The 10455-nt window shown below is 39.9% G+C and overlaps 1 non-coding gene across 1 annotated transcript; it reads right to left on the bottom strand.

The window, feature by feature from the left end:
* Positions 1 to 7842: 7842 nt before the first annotated feature.
* On the bottom strand, positions 7843 to 7949 carry LOC136176176 (U6 spliceosomal RNA). The gene has a single exon (XR_010664543.1). It is a non-coding gene; the product is annotated as a U6 spliceosomal RNA (small nuclear RNA).
* Positions 7950 to 10455: the final 2506 nt, after the last annotated feature.

The raw sequence follows: 10455 nt of genomic DNA, 5'->3' as shown, positions 1-10455 counted from the left end.
GGCTTTGAACCATTTGCCAAGATCATTTTCTGGTCTCCATGCTCTCACACTCATACATTTTAGGTAAAGATGAAGATCATCAGAGTTTTGCCTATATTTTAGTGGTTCTCAAACTTAGATGTGCAAAGGAATCATCTTTTAAAAAAATATAGATTCATTTGGGTATGAGATGGTGTCTAGGGTTATTCATTTTCAACATGTACATAAGGAGATTTTTTTGTACATTTGATCTTAGTTATACACTTTTCAAAACACTTTCTTATAATAATAATAGCTTATTTGTCCAAGGGAAGTTTCCTCATAAGCAAATCTGTATCACTAATAAAGAAACTTGATGAAAATTCACACATATCATTATCAGAGGGAAGTAATCAGTTCACAATAGTGATGCTGCTTCTTCCTTACAAGTCATTGTAATTGAGCCTTGAGAAATGAAGTGTAACTCAGATTTTATTTCATAAACTGGCAGGCTCTTCTCCCCTACTAGACTTAGTTACACTACATGTAATTTGACTGATTTTAAAATATAGGAATTCTCTAAGTGTTTAAAGATGATATTATATTAAAAAGTCAGATTCCATTTTGTTTCCTGTGATAAAGACTAAAATGTTAGGGGTTTGGAAGTCTGCTACATTTAAAGTTTACTATTGCTTTCTACAAGAAATATCTTGCCTTAGGCTCTTGCATAACTTGATTTGACAGAAGGAATCCATAAGGTTGTTTGATTGTTTGCTTTTTGTGTAGCTTCTACAGCAAATTTCTCTTCTAAGGTAGAGTGTTTTTTTGCACTCTTAAAGAGAATTTACTCTTTCCCATTACTTACATAATTTTCAATCTGTCCTATATGAAATGTATAAACACTGAGCTTTATAACCCACGTCCAAGGTAAGAGAAACCCAAGTAAGACGGTTGGTGTTGGAAGAGGGCTTCAGAGGGCAGACACACTGAAACCATAATCACAGAAAACTAGCCAATCTGATCACAGGACCACAGCCTTCTCTAACTCAATGAAACTAAGCCATGCCGTGTGGCATCACCCAAGATGGTCGGGTCATGGTGGAGAGGTCTGACAGAATGTGGTCCACTGGAGAAGGGAATGGCAAACCACTTCAGAATTCTTGCCTTGAGAACCCCATGAACAGTATGAAAAGGCAAAATGATAGGATACTGAAAGAGGAACTCCCCAGGTCGGTAGGTGCCCAAAATGCTACTGGAGATCAGTGGAGAAATAACTCCAGAAAGAATGAAGGGATGGAGCCAAAGCAAAAACAATACCCAGTTGTGGATGTGACTGGTGATAGAAGCAAGGTCTGATGCTGTAAAGAGCAGTATTGCATAGGAACCTGGAATGTTAGGTCCATGAATGAAGGCAAATTGGAAGTGGTCAAACAGGAGATGACAAGAGTGAATGTCGACATTCTAGGAATCAGCAAACTAAAATGGACTGGAATGGGTGAATTTAACTCAGATGACCATTATATCTACTACTGTGGGCAGGAATCCCTTAGAAGAAATGGAGTAGCCATCATGGTCAACAAAACAGCCCAAAATGCAGTACTTGGATGCAATCTCAAAAATGACAGGATGGGAGGGAGCTAAGATGGCTGAGGAATAGGACGGGGAGACCACTTTCTCCCCCACAAATTCATCAAAAGATCATTTGAACGCTGAGCAAACTCCACAAAACAACTTCTGATCACTAGCAGAAGACATCAGACACCCAGAAAAGCAGCCCATTGTCTTCGAAAGGAGATAGGACAAAATATAAAAGATAAAAAGAGAGACAATAGAGTTAGGGATGGAGATCTGTCCCCAGAAGGGAGTCTTAATAGAGGAAGTTTTCAAACACCAGGAAACCCTCTCACCGGTAGGTCTGGGGGAAGTTTTCAAATCTTGGAGGGCAACCCAACTGGGAGGAAAAAGTAAATAAAATCACAGATTATATGCCTAAAAACAAGTCCCAGCAGAAAAGTACCCCAGATGCTTGCATCTGCCACCAGCAAGCGGGGGCTGAACAGAGAGGAGCGGGAGATATTGCTTAGGGTAAGGACTGGGCCCGAAAGCCCTGAGGGCAATCTGATGGAGCAAACAAGAGAGCAACTTAAACTGTGGGATAGCAAGAGAGAGAGAATTAACCTGGGAAAAACCCTTAATTTAGGCACTACCCGCCCGTTCCCAGAACAAAGGACTGACTGAATATCAGAGAAGAGCTAGCTGGCTGCGGACTGGCCCATCCTCACCAGAGGCAGGAGGCAGGGGGGAGGGGAAGGGGCAAACTCGGCCCCAGAGACGGTATCCCCTACCAAACGGCAAACAGGCTTCCAGCTTCTAACCAAAGACTTCCTGAGATTCTGGATGGTTGACATCCTCCGGGAGGGTCACAGCCAGAAATCAGCTCCCCAGAAGAGACACAAGACGCACCAGACCAACGCGCGTGAAAACTGAGGCTGAGACTGCGGAGGGCATAAGGCGCACTGCACCTGGGGAGAGTGTGCTAGTCAAGCTCCTGGTTGCCTGAGCTGCTCCGACTGACCGGGGAAGGCACAAAACGCAGGCCCATCTTTGTGGAGTACCCGAAAACCTAAACCAGAGCGGCTTAGGCCTGGGAAGTGCATGCAACTCAGGGCCCACTCCCTACAGAGCAGCCTGGAGCCTGAGAAGTGTAGATGGGGAAAGCACACGCGCCGTGAGCGGGGGCAAACCCAGGTGGCCGGAACACTGCGAGTGCTCCCACACAGGCCAGTGACATTTGTCTGCAGCGCCTCTCCCTCCCCACAGCACGACTGAACAAATGAACTTAAACAAGAGACCACTTCCGCCCACTTGTGTCAGCATGGAAACTAGACACTGAAGAGACCTGCAAACAGAAGCCAATAAACAAAGGGAACCTCTTTAGAAGTGACAGGAGCAAGAGATTAAAATCCCTGTAGTTAACACCGACTACACTGGAAGGGGCCTACAGATATCGAGAAGTGTAAGCTTGAACAAGGAGCTATCTGAAATTAAACCAAACCCACATTGCCCACAACAGTTCCAGAGAAACTCCTAGATATATATTTACTATAATTATTATTATTTTAATTAAATTTTTTTCTCTTTCTTTTTTTTTTTTTAAAGCCCTCTATTGCTGCTGCTGCTGCTAAGTCACTTCAGTCGTGTCTGACTCTGTTCGACCCCAGAGATGGCAACCCACCAGGCTCCCCCATCCATGGGATTCTCCAGGCAAGAACACTGGAGTGGGTTGCCATTTCCTTCTCCAATGCATTCAAGTGAAAAGTGAAAGTGAAGTCACTCAGTCTTGTCCTACTCTTAGCAACCCCATGGACTGTAGCCTACCAGGCTCCTCCGTCCATGGGATTTTCCAGGCAAGAGTGGGGTGCCATTGCCTTCTCCAAAAGCCCTCTATTACTCCTCTCTTACTCCTTAATTTTCATTTTTATAACCCACTATAACCTGGGGAAAAAAAAAAAAAGGACCCTAGTTTTATTTTTTATTTTATTTTATTTTTTTTTTTAAAGGTTGAAAAAGAAAGGCTATATTATACAGCACAGAGAATATACATTGATGTGAATCAGCCATAGAGTTACACGAATTCCCCATCCCGGTCTCCCATCCCACCTCCCTCTCCACCCGATTCCTCTGGATCTTCCCAGCCCAACAGGCCCGAGCACTTGACTCATGCCTCCCACCTGGGCTGGTGGTCTGTTTCACCACAGAAAATATACATGCTGTTCTTTCGAAACATCCCACCCTCCCCTTCTCCCACAGAGTTCAAAAGTCTGTTCTGTACTTCTGCGTCTCTTCTTCTGCCCTGCATATAGGGCCATTGTTACCATCTTACTAAATTCCGTATATATGTGTTAGTTTACTGTATTGGTCTTTATCTTTCTGGCTCACCTCACTCTGTATAATGGGCTCCAGTTTCATCCATCTCATTAGAACTGATTCAAATGAATTCTTTTTAAAGGCTGAGTAATATTCCATGGTGTATATGTACCATAGCTTCCTTATCCATTCATCTGCTGATGGGCATCTAGGTTGTTTCCATGTCCTGGCTATTATAAACAGTGCTGCGATGAACATTGGGGTGCACGTGTCTCTTTCAGATCTAGATTCCTCAGTGTGTATGCCCAGAAGTGGTATTGCTGGGTCATATGGCAGTTCTATTTCCAGTTTTTTAAGAAATCTCCACACTGTTTTCCATAGTGGCTGTACTAGTTTGCATTCCCACCAACAGTGTAAGAGGGTTCCCTTTTCTCCACACCCTCTCCAGCATTTATTGCTTGTAGACTTTTGGATAGCAGCCATCCTGACTGGCGTGTAATGGTACCTCATTGTGGTTTTGATTTGCATTTCTCTGATGATGAGTGATGTGGAGCATCTTTTCATGTGTTTGTTAGCCATCTGTATGTCTTCTTTGGAGAAATGTCTGTTTAGTTCTTTGGCCCATTTTTTGATTGGGTCATTTATTTTTCTGGAATTGAGCTTCAGGAGTAGCTTGTATATTTTTGAGATTAATCCTTTGTCTGTTTCCTCATTTGCTATTATTTTCTCCCAATCTGAGGGCTGTCTTTTCACCTTACTTATAGTTTCCTTTGTTGTGCAAAAGCTTTTAATTTTCATTAGGTCCCATTTGTTTATTTTTGCTTTTATTTCCAATATTCTGGGAGGTGGGTCATAGAAGATCTTGCTGTGATTTATGTCAGAGAGGGTTTTGCCTATGTTCTCCTCTAGGAGTTTTATAGTTTCTGGTCTTACGTTTAGATCTTTAATCCATTTTGAGTTTATTTTTGTGTATGGTGTTAGAAAGTGTTCTAGTTTCATTCTTTTACAAGTGGCTGACCAGTTTTCCCAGCACCACTTGTTAAAGAGATTGTCTTTTTTCCATTGTATATCCTTGCCTCCTTTGTCAAAGATAAGGTGTCCATAGGTTCGTGGATTTATCTCTGGGCTTTCTATTCTGTTCCATTGATCTATATTTCTGTCTTTGTGCCAGTACCATACTGTCTTGATGACTGTGGCTTTGTAGTAGAGTCTGAGGTCAGGCAGGTTGATTCCTCCAGTTCCATTCTTCTTTCTCAAGATTACTTTGGCTATTCGAGGTTTTTTGTATTTCCATACAAATTGTGAAATTATTTTTTCTAGTTCTGTGAAAAATACCGTTTGTAGCTTGATAGGGATTGCATTGAATCTATAGATTGCTTTGGGTAGAATAGCCATTTTGACAATATTGATTCTTCCAATCCATGAACACGGTATGTTTCTCCATCTGTTTGTGTCCTCTTTGATTTCTTTCATCAATGTTTTATAGTTTTCTGTGTATAGGTCTTTTGTTTCTTTAGGTAGATATACTCCTAAGTATTTTATTCTTTTTGTTGCAATGGTGAATGGTATTGTTTCCTTAATTTCCCTTTCTGTTTTTTCATTGTTAGTATATAGGAATGCAAGGGATTTCTGTGTGTTAATTTTATATCCTGCAACTTTACTATATTCATTGATTAGCTCTAGTAATTTTCTGGTAGAGTCTTTAGGGTTTTCTATGTAGAGGATCATGTCATCTGCAAACAGCGAGAGTTTCACTTCTTCTTTTCCTATCTGGATTCCTTTTACGTCTTTTTCTGCTCTGATTGCTGTGGCCATAACTTCCAACACTATGTTGAATAGTAGTGGTGAGAGTGGGCATCCTTGTCTTGTTCCTGATTTCAGAGGAAATGCTTTCAATTTTTCACCATTGAGGGTGATGCTTGCTGTGGGTTTGTCATATATAGCTTTTATTATGTTGAGGTATGTTCCTTCTATTCCTGCTTTCTGGAGAGTTTTAATCATAAATGAGTGCTGAATTTTGTCAAAGGCTTTCTCTGCATCTACTGAGATAATCATATGGTTTTTATCTTCCAATTTTTTAATGTGGTGTATTACGTTGATTGATTTGCGGATATTAAAGAATCCTTGCATTCCTGGGATAAAGCCCACTTGGTCATGGTGTATGATTTTTTTAATATATTGTTGGATTCTGTTTGCTAGAATTTTGTTAAGGATTTTTGCATCTATGTTCATCAGTGATATTGGCCTGTAGTTTTCTTTTTTTGTGGCATCTTTGTCTGGTTTTGGAATTAGGGTGATGGTGGCCTCATAGAATGAGTTTGGAAGTTTAACTTCATCTGCAATTTTCTGGAAGAGTTTGAGTAAGATAGGTGTTAGCTCTTCTCTAAATTTTTGGTAGAATTCAGCTGTGAAGCCATCTGGTCCTGGGCTTTTGTTTGCTGGAAGATTTTTGATTACAGTTTCGATTTCCTTGCTTGTGATGGTTCTGTTAAGATCTTCTATTTCTTCCTGGTTCAGTTTTGGAAAGTTATACTTTTCTAAGAATTTGTCCATTTCATCCAAGTTGTCCATTTTATTGGCATAGAGCTGCTGGTAGTAGTCTCTTATGATCCTTTGGATTTCAGTGTTGTCTGTTGTGATCTCACCCTTTTCATTTCTTATTTTGTTAATTTGGTTCTTCTCTCTTTGTTTCTTAATGAGTCTTGCTAATGGTTTGTCAATTTTGTTTATTTTTTCAAAAAACAAACTTTTAGCTTTGTTGATTTTTGCTATGGTCTCTTTAGTTTCTTTTGCATTTATTTCTGCCCTAATTTTTAAGATTTCTTTCCTTCTGCTAACCCTGGGGTTCTTCATTTCTTCCTTCTCTAATTGCTTTAGGTGTAGAGTTAGGTTATTTATTTGGCTTTTTTCTTGTTTCTTGATGTAAGCCTGTAATGCTATGAACCTTCCCCTTAGCACTGCTTTTACAGTGTCCCATAGGTTTTGGGTTGTTGTCCTTTCATTTTCATTCGTTTCTATACATATTTTGATTTCTTTTTTGATTTCTTCTATGATTTGTTGGTTATTCAGAAGCGTGTTATTTAGCCTCCATATGTTGGAATTTTTAACAATTTTTTTCCTGTAATTGAGATCTAATCTTACTGCACTGTGGTCAGAAAAGATGACTGGAATGATTTCAATTTTTTTGAATTTTCCAAGACCAGATTTATGGCCCAGGATGTGATCTATTCTGGAGAAGGTTCCGTGTGCGCTTGAGAAAAAGGTGAAGTTGATTGTTTTGGGGTGAAATGTCCTATAGATATCAACTAGGTCTAGCTGGTCCATTGTATCATTTAAGGTTTGTGTTTCCTTATTGATTTTCTGTTTAGTTGATCTATCCATAGTTGTGAGTCGGGTATTAAGGTCTCCCACTATTATTGTGTTACTATTAATTTCCTCTTTCATACTTGTTAGCGTTTGCCGTACATATTGCGGTGCTCCTATGTTGGGTGCATATATATTTATAATTGTTATATCTTCTTCTTGGATTGATCCTTTGATCATTATGTAGTGTCCTTCTTTGTCTCTTTTCACCTCCTTTATTTGAAAGTCTATTTTATCTGATATGAGTATTGCGACTCCTGCTTTCTTTTGGTCTCCGTTTGCATGAAATATTTTTTTCCAGCCCTTCACTTTTAGTCTGTATGTGTCTCTGGTTTTGAGGTGGGTCTCTTGTAGACAGCATATATAGGGGTCTTGTTTTTGTATCCATTCAGCCAATCTTTGTCTTTTGGTTGGGGCATTCAACCCATTTACATTTAAGGTAATTATTGATAAGTATGGTCCCATTGCCATTTACTTTGTTGTTTGGGGTTCACGTTTATACAACATTTCTGTGTTTCCTGTCTAGAGAAGTTCCTTTAGCATTTGTTGAAGAGCTGGTTTGGTGGTACTGAATTCTCTCAGCTTTTGCTTGTCTGTAAAGCTTTTGAATTCTCCTTCATATCTGAATGAGATCCTTGCTGGGTACAGTAATCTAAAAATATGGAACGCTTCACGAATTTGCGTGTCATCCTTGCGCAGGGGCCATGCTAATCTTCTCTGTATCGTTCCAATTTTAGTATATGTGCTGCCGAAGCGAGCACAGGACCCTAGTTTTAAAGCAAACTTCATATATATTTCTTAAATTTTTTGTGTTTTTGTTGTTTTTTAATATTGTATTTTTAAGAGTCTAACATCTACTCTAGATTTTTAATCTTTGTTTTTCAGTATTTGATATCAATTTTGGACATTTAAGAATCCAACCTTCAGTACCCATTTTTACTCAGGAGTGTGATTACTGGTTTGATCACTCTCTCCCCCTTTGACTCTCCCTTTTCTCCCCCAGATCACCTCTATTTCCTCCCTCTCTCTTCTCTCCTCAATTCAATTCTGTGAATCTCTGTGGGTGTTCTGGGCTGTGGAGAACACTTAGGGAGCAGAGTACAACCTAGATCTGTCTCTCTTCTCTTGAATCCCCCTTTTTCTTCTCCTGCTCATCTCTATCTCCTTCCTCCCTCTCCTCTTCTTCATGTAACTCTGTGAACCTCTCTGGGTGTCACTCGCTATGGAGAATCCTTTCACCATTAACCTAGAAGTTTTCTTGTCAGTGCTGTGTGGATGGGGAAGTCCTGAGGTTACTGGAAGAATAAGACTGAAATCCAGAGGCAAGAGGCTTAAGCCCCAAACCTGAGAACACCAGAAAACTCCTGATTACAAGGAACATTAATTGATAAAAGATCATCCAAAATCTTACATACCTACACTGAAACCAACCACCACCCAAGAGCCAATAAGTTCCAGAGCAAGGCACACCACACAAATTCTCCAGCAACGCAGGAACATAACCCTGAGCGTCAATACACAGGCTGCCCAAAGTCACACCAAACCCATAGACCCATCCCAAAATTCACTACTAGACACTCCACTGCACTCCAGAGAGAAGAAATCCAGCTCCACCCACCAGAACACAGACTCAAGCTTCCCTAACCAGCAAACGTCGACAAGCCAAACATCCAGCCCTACCCACTGGGAGAAATCACCACAATAAAAAGGACCCACAGACTACCAGAATACAGAATGGCCATGCCAAACACAGCAATCTAAATAAGATGAAAAGGCAGAGAAATACCCAACAGGTAAAGGAACAGGAAAAATGCCCACCAAATGAAAGAGGAGGAGATAGGGAATCTACCTGAAAAAGAATTTAGAATAATGATAATAAAAATGATCCAAAATCTTGAAAACAAAATAGAGTTACAGATAAATAACCTGGAGACAAGGATTGAGAAGATGCAATAAATGTTTAACAAGGACCTAAAAGAAATAAAAAGGAGTCAATTAAAAATGAATAATGCAATAAATGAGATCAAAAACACTCTGGAGGGAACCAAGAGTAGAATAACGGAGGCAGAAGAAAGGATAAGTGAGGTGGAAGTTAAATGGTGGAAATAAATGAAGCAGAGAGGAAAAAAGAAAAAAGAATTAAAAGAAATGAGGACAACCTCAGGGACCTCTGGGATAATGTGAAACACCCCAACATTTGAATCATAGGAGTCCCAGAAGAAGAAGACAAAAGAAAGGCCATGAGAAAATACTCGAGGAGATAATAGCTGAAAACTTCCCTAAAATGGGGAAGGAAATAGCCACCCAAGTCCAAGAAACCCAGAGAGCCCCAAACAGGATAAACCCAAGGCGAAACACCCCAAGACACATATTAATCAAATTAACAAAGATGAAACACAAAGAAAACTATTAAAAGCAGCAAGGGAGAAACAACAAATAACACACTAGGGGATTCCCATAAGGATAACAGCTGATCTTTCAATAGAAACTCTTCAGGCCAGAAGGGAATGGCAGGACATACTGAAAGTAATGAAAGAAGAATCTGCAACCCAGATTACTGTACCCAGCAAGGATCTCATTCAGATATGATGGAGAATTCAAAAGCTTTACAGACAAGCAAAAGTTGAGAGAATTCAGCACCACCAAACCAGCTCTTCAACAAATGCTAAAGGATCTTCTCTAGACAGGAAACACAGAAAGGTTGTATGAACGTGAACCCAAAACAACAAAGCAAATGGCAACGGGACCAATCTTATCAACAATTACCTTAAATGTAAATGGGTTGAATGCCCCAACCAAAAGACAAAGACTGGCTGAATGGATACAAAAGGAAGACCCTTATATATGCTGTCTACAAGAGACCCACCTCAAAGCAAGGGACACATACAGACTGAAAGTGAAGGGCTGGAAAAAAATATTTCATGCAAACGGAGACCAAAAGAAAGCAGGAGTTGCAATACTCATGTCAGATAAAATAGACTTTCAAATAAAGGATGTGAAAAGAGACAAAGAAGGACACTACATAATGATCAAAGGATCAATCCAAGAAGAAGATATAACAATTATAAATATATATGCACCCAACATAGGAGCACCGCAATATGTAAGGCAAACGCTAACAAGTATGAAGGGGAAATTAACAAAAACACAATAATAGTGGGAGATTTTAACACCCCACTCACACCTATGGATAGATCAACTAAACAGAAAATTACCAAGGAAACACAAACTTTAAATGACACAATGGTCCAGCTAGACCTAATTGAT

This window comes from Muntiacus reevesi, chromosome 9 (genome assembly GCF_963930625.1).
Source record: "Muntiacus reevesi chromosome 9, mMunRee1.1, whole genome shotgun sequence".
NCBI classification, from domain to species: Eukaryota; Metazoa; Chordata; class Mammalia; order Artiodactyla; family Cervidae; genus Muntiacus; species Muntiacus reevesi.
The sequence above is the reverse complement of the archived record's forward strand: the minus strand, read 5'-3'. Positions and strand labels throughout refer to the sequence as shown.